Here is a 17,686-nt window from a genome sequence, read left to right as displayed (position 1 = left end):
ATTTATTCAAATTAAATTATAAAGCCATTGGAGCATGGTGAGTTGGAATTATCATCATATGATTTCAATTTTAAAGAATAATGTGTGTGCACATGTCTGTGCACACACCATTTGTAGATTGATAAATGGAGAGAGAAAAGAGAAGTAGGTTTGACTAAAGTGAAAGAATTACAAAGTGAGAGCTCATTACACTTGAAAACTTGTATTTGAACTTGTGGCTAGGATCTAGGGGAAAAACGTGATTCTGAATATTTGACATGGAAAATTGGAAAAATGGTAATCCCGTTTATTCTTAGGGATGTCCTCTGCAGTTCTCTTATTCACTGCCAAAGTAATCAATGTAACAAAACGTTCAAGATGCTCGCTTCACAAATTTTTGTCCATTAAACTGTTCCTCCACACTAATTATGAGAGTTTCTTTTTATCTTTCCTATCTTCCTGAGAACTCACTTTTCCCCAATTTACAAAGTTGATCTGATAATGAAATATTTTGCGAATGTGATCTTTGTCAAACTGGATTGCCACAGCAGAAGTGAGAACATAATGAATTTAACACTAGCTTGTTGAATATGTCCCAAACCTTTCAAGGCCCAGCTGTTCAAGTTTAGTGAGTGATTTATGAAAAGAGATTTGTAGTCGTTTTAATTTTTATTTTCTCTCTCCTTTTCTTCCAGCTGTTAAAGCCCACCTCCCCCCTTGAAAGTAGAAAATAATTTTAATTTTGTTTGTTCTCCAAGTCTAGTCGAAAGGTGGATAGGATACTGTTTTTACTTTAGCCTTTTGCATTAATTTGGCTTTGTCTGGATGGGTTTAATCGATGGGTGGATGCATGCTGCTTTCCTGCACATAGCAAGTTTCATAATGGTGTCATCTATGGAGAGATCCATCATTGCAATGATGGAATTTCTTTCATACATGCTTCACTGAAGAGCAACAGCATTTAAAACATATTGTAGAATTTTTATGACTTCATATCAATAGCAAAAACAACACTTTTTAAATATTGTTTCTTAGCAAGACCAGTGTGTGTTTTTACCAAGTAAAGATGGCAGCTTCAAGGAGCCAAACTGTTGTTGGACATACCTAAAACTCATGTTATTGATATGTCTCTAATACACGGGCACTTAAATTATTTTTCTTGCAGTGATAATGAAGTGAACTTACTAGTGCTTTCTATTTTTCTCCCTTATGGCAGAAATCTCTAAGCTGTTCACACGCTTTGGTTCAAAAATAGATGCAACTTTGAACTAGCTTTGGCAGAAGGTCTAGGACTAAGAATCAAAGGAAGGCTCTGCCATCGCAGCAAGCCTACCTTCGCATCTAAGACCCTAAGTTCCTCCACTTTTCCACTGAGGTTAACATCCAAGCAGACATTCCTGGGACCTTTGGGGAATGGGAAAGCAGATTCTCTTTTGCGTTGGGTTCTGGTAGCCTCTTTCCATCTTTGCACGCCCATCTCTGCATCTCAGACCTTCTGCTTGCTCCTCCACCCTTCCAGTTCCCCTGCTTGATGCTCCTCCCTGCTCCTCCCTGCAGCAAACCCTATGGGGAAGTCACACTACAGCCCACTAAGCTCCATGAGTGAGAACAATAACACACAGGGCTCTACCAGTACCAACCAGCTCTGCAAGGGCTCAGAACAACTTCAGTGACAACATACTGAGAATGTGTAATGAACTCAAGGAAATGATGGCACAGGTAATCAAGAAAGCATGAGAAATTATGAGAGCAGAAATGGGGAAACTACAATAAGAAATGACAGAAATAGAGTCTGGGGGGGTAGTATAAAACATTCAATAGAAGTTCTGAGTGGCAGAACAGCATCAGCTGAGAAAAAAATTGAAGAGCTCCCAAACAGGATGCAAGAAATCTCTAGAAAACAATAGAAGATAAAGGAAGAAGTCTGAAAAGAAATGAACAACACATTAAGGAACTATGGGATGCTTCCTGGAGGAACATGAGAATTAATGGACTCCCAAAAGAATAGAAGGAAAGGTCCATGAAGAGCTACTGTAGCACTGTCTTCCCATTGTTCATCAATTTGCTCGAGCGGGCACCAGTAACGTCTCCATTGTGAGACTTGTTGTTACTGTTTTTGGCAAAATAATAGATAAGAATTTCCCAGATTTGAGGTATTCAGGGACTGAGATCCAAGAGATCTGAAGGGTCTCAGTGCAAAAAAAGACCCTAATAGAAAAATTCTGAAACACATTAGAGTCAGAATAACAACAGTCAAAGACAGGGACAGAATGTTACAAGCATTTAGATAAAAAGGGAACTTACATAGGAAGGAGAGCCTTTAAGATTCACTCTATGTTATTTTATATTCCACAGATGAGTGCAATCTTTCTATGTCTGTCCCTCTCTTTCTGACTCATTTCACTTAACATGGTACTTTCCATGTAGATCCACTTGTATACAAATTTCATGACTTCATCTTTTCTAACAGCTGCATAGTATTCTATTGTGTAGATGTACCAAAGTTTCTTTAACCAGTCATCTGTTTTTGGGCACTTTGTTTTTTTTTCCAGATTTTGGCTATTGTAAACAGTGCTGCAATGAACATAGAAATGCAAATGTCATTTCTACTATACCTTTTTGCCTCTCCAGGATAGGGGAAAAGGCAGCTCAGATAGAGAAGGGAACACCAAATAGAGGATGTCGGGGAGACCCAGTCGGGTTGGAAGATGCGAGCTGAAAGTAGACTATAGACCGAACATGATGGCCATTCAATATCTCTATTGCAAACTACAATACCCAAAAGGAGAGAGAACAAAGGGGAATGCCCTGCCACAGAGGCAGGGTGGGGTGGTGGGGGATGGGGTGGGGGTGGTGAGAGGGATACTGGGATCATTGGTGGAGGTGAATGGGCACTGGTGGAGGGATGGGTAAACGATCACTGTATGAGTGAAATGCAAACACAAAAATTCATAGATTTGTAACTGTACATGGCAGTGATTCTCTAATAAAAAATTTAAAAAAAAAGATTCACTCTATGAACCAGAAGAGGATGATGGGGGATAGCAAAAATACTCAATGAAATGAACACCTCACCAAGATTTCTCTTTCCAGCTAGATTGTCATTCAGATTTTAAGGTATAGATATGAAGCTTCATGAACAGGCATTGGCTTAGGAGTTTATAGCTTTTAATACAGTTTTGCAAAGAATTTGTTTTTTTTCTTTCTTTTTGGGTCATACCCAGCAATACACAGGGGTTACTCCTGGCTCTGCACTCAGATATTATCCCTGGCAGTGCTCAGAAAACTGTATGGGGTGCTGGAATTGAAACCAGGTTGGCCGCATGCAAGGCAAGCGCCCTACCCACTGTTCTATCGCTCCAACCCCCTGCAAAGAGTTTTAAAGGAGCTTCTTTAAACAATACAAACTGCTCAGCACTTTGCAATTGAGTGTGGCATTTGGTAGGGCACTGCAGCTGCTGCTCTCGACCAGGTTAAGAAAGGTCTGTCTGTTCCTAGCTTGCTAAGGGTTTTATACATTTTAAATAATAAATTATTGTTTCATTTATATTGAATGTGCTATATATATTTAGGTGATTTTTACATCTACACAGATTTTATTACAATCTTTTATTTATCAATGCAGATACTTAAGCATTATCTAAATATAATATTTCCTAACATAAAGTCAATCTTCCCTTTTTGGGGTAAAACATTTGTATTTTTATAGGCTTGTTTAGATTAATTTCTCTAAACATTTTCTTCCTCTTACCCCATTCTTTTTTTTTTTTTTTTAAGATATGAATAAGGTATTTTATTTTTTTTTTTTAATTTTTAAATTTATTTATTTTTAATTAGAGAATCACCGTGAGGGTACAGTTACAGATTTATACACTTTTGTGCTTATACTTCCATCATACAAAGTTTGGAACCCATCCCTTCACCAGTGCCCATTCTCCACCACCCGTAAACCCAGTGTCCCTCCCACCCTCCCCAATCCCATCTCCCCCCCACCCCACCCTGCCACTGTGGCAAGGCATTCCCTTCTGTTTTCTCTCTCTAATTAGCTGTTGTGGTTTGCAATAAAGGTGTTGAGTGGCCGCTGTGCTCAGTCTCTAGCCCTCATTCAGCCCGCAACTCCCTTCCCCCACATGGCCTTCGACTACAATGTAGTTGGTGATCGCTTCTCTGAGTTGACCTTTCCCCGGAACGTGAGGCCAGCCTCCAAGCCATGGAGTCAACCTCCTGGTACTTATTTCTACAGTTCTTGGGTGTTAGTCTCCCACTCTGTTGTTCTATATACCATAGATGAGTGCAATCTTTCTATGCCTGTCTCTCTCTTTCTGACTCATTTCACTCAGCATGAAACTTTTCATGCCCATCCACTTGACTACAAAATTCTTGACCTCCTTTTTTCTAACAGCTGCATAGTATTCCATTGTATAGATGTACCAAAGTTTCCTCAACCAGTCATCCGTTCTGGGGCATTCGGGTTTTTTCCAGATTCTGGCTATTCTCTTACCCCATTCTTAATAAGTTGCACATTAAAGTTCATTGGCACTGGATTATTCCAACTATTTTAAAATTTATACCTTGAAAAGATAATTATATGCAATTTTTGAAAAACAATGATAAACATATTGATTTAATGTTTTTCTTGAAATTTCAGTTTAGCTTTATTCACCTACACATACTTAATCCACGCATAATCCCTATATGCATGGATATTACTATCTCCACAATAAATAATTTTAAAAGATTTGTTTCGCAAGGAATCTCTTGCCTGCACGCATGGCTGTCTTCCCCGGGGCCCCTTGGAGGGGATGGGCTCCAGCTTCCCTCCCTGCCCCGAGCAGAGCTCCCGCTGCTGAAGACCTCTGGACCCTAGCCAGAGCCATGCTCAAAACCCCTTTCCACACGTTTGGACGAGCCTCAAGCATTAAGGTACCGGCAGAGGAACCCAGGTGTGTGAGATCTGGGGCTGAGACCTCCGACTCGGATCAGGACTGCCCCTGGCGCCATGTAATCCCAACAATGGCCAACATCCAGAGACTTAAAACCAAACTCCTGGGAGGCCGGAGCGATAGCACAGTGGGTAGGGCGTTCGCCTTTCACGTGGCTGACCCGGGTTCAATCCCCGGCATCCCATATGGTCCCCCAAGCACCACCAGGAGTAATTCCTGAGTGCAAAGCCAGGAGTAAACCCTGAGCATCAATGGGTGTGACCCAAAAATAGCAAAAAAAAAAACCTCCTGGAAGCGTGTGACCACTTTGTGAGAGCTACGGAGAGTTTCCTGCCCACATGGGAGAGCCTCACAAACTCCCCATGGTGTATTCATACGCCAAAACCAGTAACAATTCTGGGTCTCATTCCCCTGACCCTGAAATTGCCTCCAATGTGGCATTGTTGGGAAAGAAGAGTAAAGAAAGGCTTCTAAAATCTCAGGGCTAGGACAAATGGAGACATTATTGAGACTGCTCGAGAAATTCAACCATCAACGGGATCATGATGATGATGATGATGATGATGATGAAAAGATTTGTTTCATATGTGAGATATAAGTAAACATAGTAAAGGAATAATAAATGGTCAGAGTCATTGCAAGTGGAGATTTTATCTGTGAAACTGAAGCGACATGGGAAGTAGTAATTTGCTGGACAGTGCCTTGGGACACTGGTAGAGGGAGCGAGGCAATCTGGTGAAGGGTGCAGTTAGAATGATGTATGCATGAAAAGTATAACTAACAGTGTCCTAAATCCCAGTTCCTCAATAAAAATGGTAAAAACTTTTTTTAAAAAATCAAAAGAAGAAGTAAAAACTTAAAAAATAGTTTTTCTAGGCAAAAAGCAATGCTATGAGCCTGACTTTTCAATTCTTTCTGGCATTGTTTCTTGGTTCTTTCATTTTCTTCAGCAGAACACTTTCATTTGTTGGAAGTTTTCAGACTAATATTTCTAGATTTATCATCAGTGATTCTTGGCTAAGTAGTTTAGTGGTTCAATGCAAGGGCTGGGGGATGTGGTGCTATCCCACCTTTACAGTATCAGTGATTGCCTGGGCCACCTTGCCAGTGCTCCTGGGTCTTTTATAGATATAACCTGAAGTTCTTAGGGTCATTTTGATCTTGGGGATTGAATTGGAGGCATCAGCATGCAAGGCATGTTCTTTAACCTCTGTACTTCATCTTTGTTACTAAAGAAAATCATTGCATGTGTCATTTTCAAAGTGAAATATCTTAAAGAACTCGGATTACATTAGGTGAGATGCCCAATCATGGGCAAAGTGTGATACAATGGAATTAAGGATAGTTGGGAAGATAGTGGCTCTCAGATCTTGGCTCTATATTGGATTCTCCAAAAGAATGGATGATGCTGTTTTCAGAGGAGAAGGATACTAAAGAAAACCAAAGCAACAATTGAACAAGTAAGTAAATGTTAAGAAAAGGTTTTCCCCAAGAATTCATTTTCAGTATGGCCTGTGGGGATTCAGAGTTTATTTAGCAGCTAGGGAATAGAGATGTACTGGTTCCAGATTGGTGTGTGCCTCATCTTAGTTTTCAGTCCCAGAGAGTTAAACTCATTGGGTGATTTTCTTAACAAACTGAGATATCTAATTCAAGATAGCACTTTTCCAGCCATCAGACCCTACTGAATCGTCTCACTTTTGTTATGTCTTTAATTTAGAGAAGTCTATTTCTTGTCTTTCCTATTGTGCTTCAGAAGTTTTCTTTTGAAGAAGTCATTTAGTATACAACCTATCTGAACCACTTTAGGGGTTAATCAGCATTTTCTTTCTATACCAATAGCTGGCAGATAGCCTAGAACAGAATGATTTGGGCTCACTAATAGCAGGTACATCTGGAAGGGATTTTACTTATAGCTTTATAGCTGTTGCAATCCCCGTTTGATAAACAAAATGTGATTCAGAGAAGTAAGTGATTCGTCCAAATTCACATCTCTCATTATCAAAATAGTCAGTGTTAACAGCCCGAAATTGATTTGACTTTTATCTGAATTTTAGATGACTGTCATTTCCATTGCATCCGATTTAGCAAAGAACACGTGAGAATAGACGCAAAAAGAGCAAATGTCTAGATCAGAGTGGAGCATCCCAGTTCTCACTGAACACTAGCCGCCCCGAGGACTCGAAAAATAAGGGGAAGGGAAGAGGGAAAGTGGAGGAGGCTAGGCCTGAGTGAGTGAAGCTGCCTCTTACAAGAGGCGTGTTGTATAGGAACTGTGGACAGTCTGAAAGAGTGCTCAGAAGACAGAGGCTCTCATGCTTTCATCTTTGCCCACGTCCCATCAGATTCTACTCATCATCTATCTCTCCAACTAACCCCCATCTTTTTATTTGCCACTGCTTTAGCCTCTCTCATTTTCCATTTCCCAAATGGCCTCCTTCCAACCATCGTCACCATAGTGATCTGTCTAAAATGCAAACTGAGCCACATCATGCTCTGGCTTAAAATAGTTCACTGTCTACCCCTCCTCCAGCCGCAAGGAATAAAGTCGATTTTTCACCTGATATTCCTCTTAGCCTCTTCAGTCTCAATTCCTAGTAGCTGATTTCTTAAGATTATGAACTGACCCGATAATTAGAACTCCTAGAGCACGGAGCTGGGTGTTCACATATCCTAGCATGTATTCATTGAACTGCATCTCTTCAGAATCTGACTAGATCTGAAAATCAGAAGAAGCAAATCCACTTAGTGAATAAGTTAATCTTTCGCTTTGAAGGCTTAACCATGAAAATAAATGACTGCCTTTTATATTTCACTCCTGGAGTCTTCAGAAAAGAGAGGTGTTGCTATAATATCATAAGCATTGATTAAATAAAATGGGATATAGCTTGCCACCTGATTTGAAGCTTGAGGGAATATCTTTGTGCTTTATGCAGTTCTAAATTCTGGTTGGATCCAGGCAAGGAGACTTTTGTGTTTGGTTTTTGATGTCTGGGACTAAGTTTTTGTTGTTGCTGTTTCGAATCTTTTTATTATGTATTTCTGTTCCAAATTCAATTTCAGAAAAATGAGTGATACAAAACAAGTCAATTGCTATGAAGGAGTAGGGAATTATAAACTCTGATTAACAGGGGACCAAACCGTTCTTGAACAACAGATATCATTCTAATAGGATGCTCAAGGTGAATTCACTGATCCCATGTCTGAGATATTTTGTTGCTCAGGTGAATATCCTCAGGCACTCACCTACTTACTTGAATGTCTTGTGAAAAGGAGGCTATTTCTTTCACAAAGAGAGTAAAGATGATTTTGGGATTGTTAATCAATATTTTTCTGGAGGTACAAGTGGAATCAGATAAATATTTTCACAACTTTACCACTCTCAGATCCCCTTAGAATAGCATGCATTAAAGATGCCCCTGAGTGGTTCTATGTAGGGAAGTTAAAGAACATAGAAAAATACAGGCCTAATTTAGCCCAGTGAAGTCAGCTCCAGGGAATCTGAAGTCAGAAAATTTCCACAGAAGTCCAAATTGCAGTGTCCTCTGGGGGAACATTGTTCGTTATGAATGAAGTACAGACTAGGAAAACACTTGGCTGGTGGGAGAAATGTTTCTTTTTAATATTTATACATTGAATTATCATCGGGTCTGATCACAGATATACCTAAGTACCAAGTTCAGAGCTTCAGTTACCTATGCTTTTGCACAGGAGGATTCTGGAACTGTCCTTGACAATCATCGGTGACCTTTAAAAAAGGCACGCTATCAGAGAATGAGAGAATGAGGCCCTCACTTCAAATTGTTTCTGTTCTCTTCCTTCTGCTGTATTTTCACACAGAGACACACCATAATAAAGGTATTACATAGTTCTATGATTTTAATACTGTATCAGAAAACATGAAAAGCTTGTTTTATTGAGATGTTGTAAAACCTTTTCCATTTAAAAGACATTTCCTCTTTTTCCTAAAGCCTTCCCGAGGCCTGATTGATTTCTGTGGCTTCTGTCTCCTGCTATTCACATCTCCAAGCTCATGTCTTGTTCCCGGACTCTGCATGCCCTCGGCTGTGACTTACTCATCAGTACTGTGGTCTCCAAATCTCAGCCCTGTCTCAAAATGTTCTTCAACCTGTTTGATTTTCATCTGACTTCCATTTCGTGGCCTATTTTCTCAATTCATTTATTTCACTCCTGTTGGTTCCCATGGTCCTTTTCAAGCATCCACACTTATGAAACTTGGTACCATTTTGTGTTGTATTTATTAGATAGTATGTATACATTTGCATTTTCTAGTTAGTCAATATGTCCTATCCATCTTCCTTCACATTCTTTCTCATTGGTACTGCTTCCTTTGTGTTCCCCTGCAATCATCCCTTACTTTGTTATTACAGCCTTCATTACAACCTCTTGACAAATTTCTTTTTCCTGTATCTAGTCTTCACTACTCACAGATAATTTGGCATTTTAATGTATGCTAAATTTTTCTAAATAGAAAGACACCAGATTGCTGGTTTAGGTGCAATTTTAGGTCCCACTGTTTTGGCAAAATGAATACAGCGACCCTGTTATTATTAAAATGGAAAGCTCAGGCCTTTTTCCAAGACTTGTTCTATGATAAAACTTTTTCCTAGAAACACTAATTTTCTCTCTGCCACTTCTCAAGGCCCAGTTCAACATCTCTAGCTAATTTCAACCTTTAGATTCTGTGTTATTAGATGCTTTACTCATACTTTACAACAATAATAGGTTAAGTTCCTTGAAATTAGAAATTTTAAATCACATTGTTGATGGTGTCCTCCATTTAAGCCAAAGTGCCTACAAAGGATGCATAGCTAATAGGGAAAAGATTCTCTTGTTATTTTAAAGCTTTTCCGCAAGTATGTTTCATTAATGTTAATTCCATAATGATTTTTTACAGAGAAAATTTTCATTTGGGATGGTTCAGTATCTGGAATTGTAGTCATCACTTTTATTCTTGCATTCTGTTTTTAATTTTTCCTTGTAGATGTTATTGCTATGACTGGGAGACATTCATACAGTTGATTATGGTGCTCACACCTTTTATTGTGATGCTCACTGGAGGTTATTTTGGTGCTCACACACATTTTCTGGGTATAGTTCTTACTTAGGGTGACATTTCTATCAACAGTGCTCACACAGTCTTTAGTTGTGGTGTTTTTCCAGGGTCCACCCTTTAGTTACAGTGCTGTAAACACTGGCGGTGGTTTTTCACAGCTCATATACTCTGTTGTGACTCTGGGGCTCCCACAAAGCAAACCTGCCAGAATCACCCTCAGTTCACGTGGCAACACTGGAGATCAAACTCTCAGTCTGATGCTTGCAAAGCAGGTGTGTTTGCTGTTGGACTCCATATTCTTTATTTCTGAAGTGGAAAACAAGCACTGCCTATTACTTTCATGTCCAGAATTTTCCATAGCCATCCTTGGTCATTTGGTGGTAGAATAATAGTACTAGAATAGTAGCAATAGTAGTGGTACAAATAGCAGAAATACTAGATGGAGTAGAAACAAATAAGTAATAGCACTAGAAAAAGTAGATATTGTAGCAGTGATAGAAATAATAGTTATATCTTCCATTTATGTATATATTATGTGGGCACTCTGTACATGCTCTGTATGATATGCGTATTATCTTTCTTAATCCTATGGGACATTATTAGTCATCATTACAGGTGAATAAACTTGCTTAAAAAGTTTAAACTTAATAAACTTTAAAAGTTTATTACTGTTTAAAGACTAAATTTAGTGTTTAGTAAATCTGGAAACCAAGCTCATATCTCTTCAATTTCAAAGCCATATTTCTATTATGTTACTTAGTTAAATAAATGTCAAGTGACAAAAAATTGATAGCCCTTATATGCATTTGAGTCTTTCTTTTGCACTCTGTCTGCATGAGATTATTTGAGTCTGGAATATTCTAAAGATACTCATATATGAAGCTCATAAAGTGAGTGAATTTGAGCATTTCAGAGGTTGAATATTAAAATAATCGTCTCTTATACTCCACTCTCCCCTAATCAGAGAATTAGACTTGAGTTTTTGAGATATTTATTTCCATGTAAACTGAGTACATAATTATTGAGTTAATCTTAACCATAAAACATTTTGAATTTTAAATAATAACTCCCTTTAAATTGTCTAAAAGCCCTGGGATTGGAACTATCTCGGAGCGATAGCACAGCTGGTAGGGTGTTTGCCTTGCATGCTGCCGAACCGGGTTCGATTCCCAGCATCCCATATGGTCCCCTGAGCACCACCAGGGGTAGTTCCTGAGTGTAGAGCCAACAGTAACCCCTATGCATTGCCGAATGTGACCCAAAAAGAAAAAAAAAGCTCTGGGATGATATAAAGGATGTTAGGTATTTCCCTTGGTACATTAAAAAATGAGGCTCTGGCATTCTTTTCTGTGTTAATATTAGTGGTAATGATATTATTCATTACTTAGCTAAGATTTTGGTCAGAAACTGTTCTCTCAGTCAACTGCTGGGCAGGGTGAAGATATGATGCTTGAAGCCAGGTCATGGTGAACAAGTTGATGGTCTACAAGTCAGTTATAGTCTTATGTAATGTGTTCATGGCTAACTCTTGGCGCTGGATCAGAAGGTAAAGAATGAAAGCATATAAATAACTGAGTATCTTGTGCTGAGCTTTCAGAAGTTTTAACTTGTTTGCTATTTTAAAGTACATACATTGTGTTTTTCACTAACTCACTGATTAAGAGTTAGGAGGGGTATACTTACAAAGTTCATTTCTCTTCATTTCATTTCTTCTTATTATTTATTACTTATTTTTTATTAGGAGCTTTACTTGACAGTGCTCTTAGGACCATATGTGGTGTAAAGTATTATATCCATTATATCCAGATTATAGGCTGGAGCGATAGCACATCGGGCAGGGCATTTGCCTTGCATGTGGCTGACCCAGGTTTGATTCCTCCGCCTCTCTCGGAGAGCCCGACAAGTTACCGAGAGTATCTCGCCCTCACAGCAGAGCCTGGCAAGCTACCCATGACGTATTCGATATGCCAAAAACAGTAACAGCAAGCCTCATAATGGAGATGTTACTGGTGCCCACTCGAGCAAATCGATGAGCAATGGGATGACAGTGACAGTGACTATAGGCAAGACAAAGTCCTTACCTACTGTGTCCTCTCTCCAGCCATCTCTTTACTCTTAAGGAGCCCTCAATTTCTCTTTATTTTATATTTTAATTTTTTAAAATTTATTTTAATGTACTTTAAAAAGCACAGCGTATTGATACAATTCTAGAATTCACATTGATTAGACAACAAAGCTCTAATATTAAATTCAATGAGTATAAAGATCAATTTACGTAAAAATATAATGTTAGATTATGTTATATCTGATTGTGGGGTTAAGTCTTGATCTAAGAATTTTTAAGCTGTTTGAACCATCTGTATTATTGTTTCTGTTTGTTGAGTTGAATTGGTTTCTATGTTACTTTCCCATCTAATTTGGTGTGCTTTTACTACAATTTCAATATGATGAACTAGGAGATGTTGTATGGTCCAGAAACTTCAGGATCTATGATTTTGGCCAATGAGTCAATATGGCAGCTGTAGGAGGTGGGCGTGGATGCCGAAATTTCTGGAAGTTCAGGAGGTGCGAGGAGGCTACCCACCCTGACTCTGAAACACCGTTGTTCTCAGCCTGGCCACCAGGTACTTGAAATTATTCACAGTTTGGTGTCTCTGCAGCAAATATTTGTGAAGTGTTGGAGTTGAAACCCTGGAGTACCTGCCTTGGTGGGGTATGGGTGAGGCTGTGGGGGTTCAGCAGGGTGGGTCCTTGGCTCCCATTCCGCGCTCATCCTGAGGGTGCCCCAGAGTTTCCGGCTGTGGGAACCAATGTTTCCATGAATTTTAGTTGCTTGGCGTTAATCTCCTGGGGATTTAGTTGGAAGTTGGTAAAGGAGGGTGAGTGGGTGAGTCAGCAGGGTGGCCGCTTTGGAAAGTGACTTTCAAGCCATATCTCAGTACACTCAAAGAAGTTTCTTGCCCAGATTTTGGTGTCATGGCATGAGAAATGGTTCTGGAAGCTTGTTACTTGTCTTTGTCAACACTGATTTCCAATATTTGTGTATGTCAAAGCCACAGCTGAGATCAGAGACCCTGGAAGTCTTTTAGAACTGAACATCTTATGTCACTGTACTATTTCCTACCTGGAACACGTACTTTCCAGAGCCATTTCTGTTTCTGATGGCTCATGGGCAATTCTGCTTAACTACAGTCAATATACTGAACTTGAGCCAAGTTCAGGAGCTCTGGAACTGAGGACATATCCAAGTATCAGCTCAATATCATCCTTGAAATTGCCCCCATGTGTGCTCTTTCAGTTGGGTTTGTTCCTAAGAAGCATTCAGATTCCTCAGGCAAATTAGCCTTTGGAAGACAGTCCCAGAATCCTCCGTGTTTGGGTATAGCTGAGATCTAATTTATTTTCAGTTTAGGTCTAAGCATTTTGGTGCTGAGATGTAGTAGAAAGCACAATCTTTTATGAAATAGACTAGCATCATGTTCTAGTTAATGCAAGAATTTAGGATAAATCATTTGAAAGGCCTAAGCAATAGCTTTTTCCTTCCTTCCACCCTCTATCTTCCTCCTCTGCTCCTTCTCTGATTTCCTTCTTACCTCTCTCCTTTTCTCATGTCCCCTTTCCTCCTACTCTCCTTTCTTTCTTCCTTTTTCTTGCCCTTCCTACCACCGTCCCCCTTTTTTCTTTCCCTTGCATTTCAACCTTATTTAGTACTCTCCATTATTTCCTGTATGATTTGATTTGACTGTATGGGATAGGGATGAGCTATATAATATAGGTCAAAATTCATCAGCCTTAGTTGCTATATGGCATCACTATGTGAGACTTCTTTTTGTAAACTATTGGTTTACATTTCATAATGATTTACATCATTATGGTTTCAAATATGTATTAAAGCTATTCCAAGAAAAACTGCTGCCCAGACCTTCCTAGTTACCAAATGCAAATACAGATTTTCAGTGAAGATGGACCCATCCTCCTTATACCATCATGGTCTGATCACGTGACGCTTTATACATTCAGGCTTTCTTCCAGTTATGATGTTTGGTTTGTGATATGCTGCATTTGCACTTAATCTGTTCTTCAGTCAGAAAATCAGCATTGGAAATTTGAAGAGTCTGAGTTGTGGCATTTTGTGAATATTTATGTACAATTTTAGAATGTTTTTGACAGAAGAATTGACTTAACTGAACACTCAATATTGGGTAATGAGCAAATTTCATGTGCAGAGAGAAACTGTCATGTGTCAGTTACTGTGGTAGATGCTGATGTCGATTGGGGAGCAGATTAGTCCTAGCACTTGGGTTTACAGTGTAGAGGGAAAAGCATATATTGAACAGATAAGCACAGTGTGTTCTGAGGATACAACTGGAAGTTCTACATGAAACTTATTCCATCACTGTGAATCTTAAGAGAGAAAAAAAATGGACACACAACTTTCAATATCTAGTGACAAATATAAACATTTGATAGCGTGAAGAATATTTTAATGTGGAAACTTCAAAATATAAGATGTTTTTTGCGATGTTCTCTTTGAAGTATCTGAAATTTTCTGTAATTAACAATTTGTTTTTCTTCTGAGTGCAGTGCATTATGAACAACACCTAAAATGAAGAAAAATAGGAAACTGAAACAAAATTATAGAATGAGCATTTGGAATATACTTTCCTAAAAATTTGTTTCCTATTTTCATCTTTATTCCTACCTCCCCAACTGAGAATCTTTCTTTATTGTTTTTATTTTGTAATAGAAAACTTATTTATTTCCATGGAAAATCTAAAAATTATTCTATAATGGGGAAATTTGTATATACATCTAATTTATAATGGAAGGAGATCAAGCTTGGGCATCCATGGAAAAATTAGAAATCTATCACTGGCACAATCGGCCAACCCTGAGCCTTGTTTGTATTTACTGAAGCGTTCACTCCATGGTGTCAGCTCCAGGGAAAGATTTTAAAATGAGCAAGTTATTTATTTGAGAAAACCATTGGAAACTTGGTGGTAGTCAATAGGCGTATGAGAAGCTTTAGGATTAATAAATCGAGAAGTAATTCTTCAGCACATTCGAGTGTAAACCTATTGTTCCATTTCAGACTCCTCTATTAGCAATACTGAAATTTTTAAAAATTCATGAGAGAGAAAATAAAATCTTTCTCTTCTTTTGGATAAATGCCTGACTAAGCAGATGGACTTTGCCTAATGGCTGAGACTGACAGATCACTTACATACTCGGGACCACAAAATATTTTATTTTGGGTTTTTGGACCACACCCGGAGATGCTCAGGGTTTACTCAGGGCTCAGCATTTAGGAATCACTCCTGGCAATGCTCAGAAAACCACATAGGATGCTGAGGATCTAACCCTGAGTGGTCATGTACAGGCGAGCGCCCTACCCATTGTACTATTGCTCATGCTCCGAAGGAAACATATTTGTCTTGGGATTCTTCTTTGTTTTTTGCTTGTTTTTGGACCCATTTGGTATTGCTCAGGACTTCCTGGTCTGCCCTAAGGAATCACTCCTGGCAGACTCTGGGAACTGTATATGGTGCCAGATCAGTCTTGTGCAAGGCAACCCACTCCAACACAGGACCACAAAGTACTTTAAAGTTCTACCACCTTTATAGAAGAAAAACTATATCATATTACCAGTTGTAGAATCTTTTGATGGTATATAGGAAGAAAGCATTTGTAGAACCACCAGACTCTGTGCTCCATAGGATGGAACCAATTCCTAATTAGCCCTTTGAAGAGCATTTGGCAGGGAATCATTTTGGCAGACCTAATGCACAGGTGTGAGACGAATAAGCCACACTGGTTAAAGTTTTTTCTAAGTGGTTTTAAAGCAAGTTGTAAATATTATAATTGTTATCAAGTTAGTCCATTACTACCTATATTAAATGAGATAATAGTTTTTGTCGCACTGTAGCACTGTCATCCTGTTGTTCATCGATTTACTCGAGTGGGCACCAGTAACGTCTCCATTGTGAGACTTCTTACTGTTTTTGGCATATTGAATATGCCATGGGGAGCTTGCCAGAGTCTGCCGTGTGGGCGGGATACTTTTTGTATGGGCTGGAGCGATAGCACAGCGGTAGGGAATTTGCCTTTCATGCGGCTGACCCATGTTCGATTCCTCTGCCCCTTTCGGAGAGCCCGGCTAGCTACCGAGAGTATCGTGCTCGCACGGCAGAGCCTGGCAAGCTATTTGTGCATATTGGATATGCCAAAAACAGTAACAATAAGTCTTTCAATGAGAGACATTACTGGTGCCCGCTCGAACAAATCGATGAGCAACGGGATGACAGCATCAATAGGATTTGTAAAGCTAAGAGCAGTATGTACATACATACAAGGATAATTGTACTCTTGCACCGATACTTCCTATGTTAGCTATCACTCAATGCCCAGAAAGAAACAATCATAAGAACTTAATGTTCCCATAGTATAAATGTGCTTTTATCTAAAAGCAGTATGTCTCAAATTAATCTTTCCCTCACTCTCTTGAAACTGTGTACTTCATCAATTTGTAGGAACCCTGATTACAGAGTCTTTAGGTCCCAGGATGTACAACATACTATTATTAATTTAGTGATCTAGGAAACTCATTCAATAATGAATAAATCAATGGGCATTTTAAGATGAGGCAATCGTGTCTAAGGAGAAATCTTTCCTTACTCTCATTTTTTCTTTTCCTTTGTTTCTTTTCTAAGGATGCGGTCAAATGGAAATGATTCTTTTTGACCCTTTGCTACCACACTCTTACTTAATATTACTCCAACAAGCATTGAGTTGGAAGTCAGAGAGAAAGGAGCTTGGTGTCCAGCATTACCAAATATTAATTGGGGTCCTGTGACCTGTTATTAACCAGAAGGGTGAGCTGCGGGTGGGTATGTGCAGACCAGACAGGTAGAGCCAGATGGACAGAGAAGGGAGAGAGGAGTCTCTACCAAAAGCTCTTGTGTGGATTATGTTGCCTGGAGGGCTTTTGAATCCTGAATCCTGACTTTCCTAAAGACACGATGTCTGATCAGAGGAAATTAAGTCAAATGCTGCTAATTAGCTGGTGAAGCAGCAACCAAATGCGTGATCACTGAGAAATAAGAGGAATGCTACTGGGGAAAGTGGAGGCAAACAAATGCTGTGTTTTGTTTCTATTATGGAAGACCTAGATGGGAATCAGTTGGTATCAGGGAGAAAATAATTGATGACACTGGAGCAAATGGGACAAAACACTGGAAAACTGTTGTTGACTAGGATGTTAAAGATGAGATTAGTGGGGTGTAATAAATGTCCAAGAGTAAGTAGACATTTTGACTTATATCTCCCATAATCTGATTTTACTAAATTATGTTTTTAGAAAGAAGTTTCACTTCTATGCTTCTGCAGCCCCAGTTATTTTCTCATCTCGAGAATTTGTCTAATACCCATAATGGTAGGCTTACTCTTCCTTCAAAAACTACACTGAATTTCATTTTCTTTTCCTAACAAGCAGTTTGCACCTTGGCACACCATATGGTCCCCTGAGGTCCACCAGGACTGAAATCTGAGCTCAGAGCCAGGAGTAAGCCCTGCACACTCCAGGGTGTGGCTCCCCAACAGACTAAAGAACACACTCACTGGAGACTTGGTCTACTGACCTGAACTGGAGAAGGGGTTGGGGCAGAGGGGGGGATAAGAAGGATTCCCT

This window comes from Sorex araneus, chromosome 4 (genome assembly GCF_027595985.1).
Source record: "Sorex araneus isolate mSorAra2 chromosome 4, mSorAra2.pri, whole genome shotgun sequence".
In the NCBI taxonomy this organism is placed as follows: Eukaryota; Metazoa; Chordata; class Mammalia; order Eulipotyphla; family Soricidae; genus Sorex; species Sorex araneus.
This window is presented reverse-complemented; position numbering follows the sequence as displayed.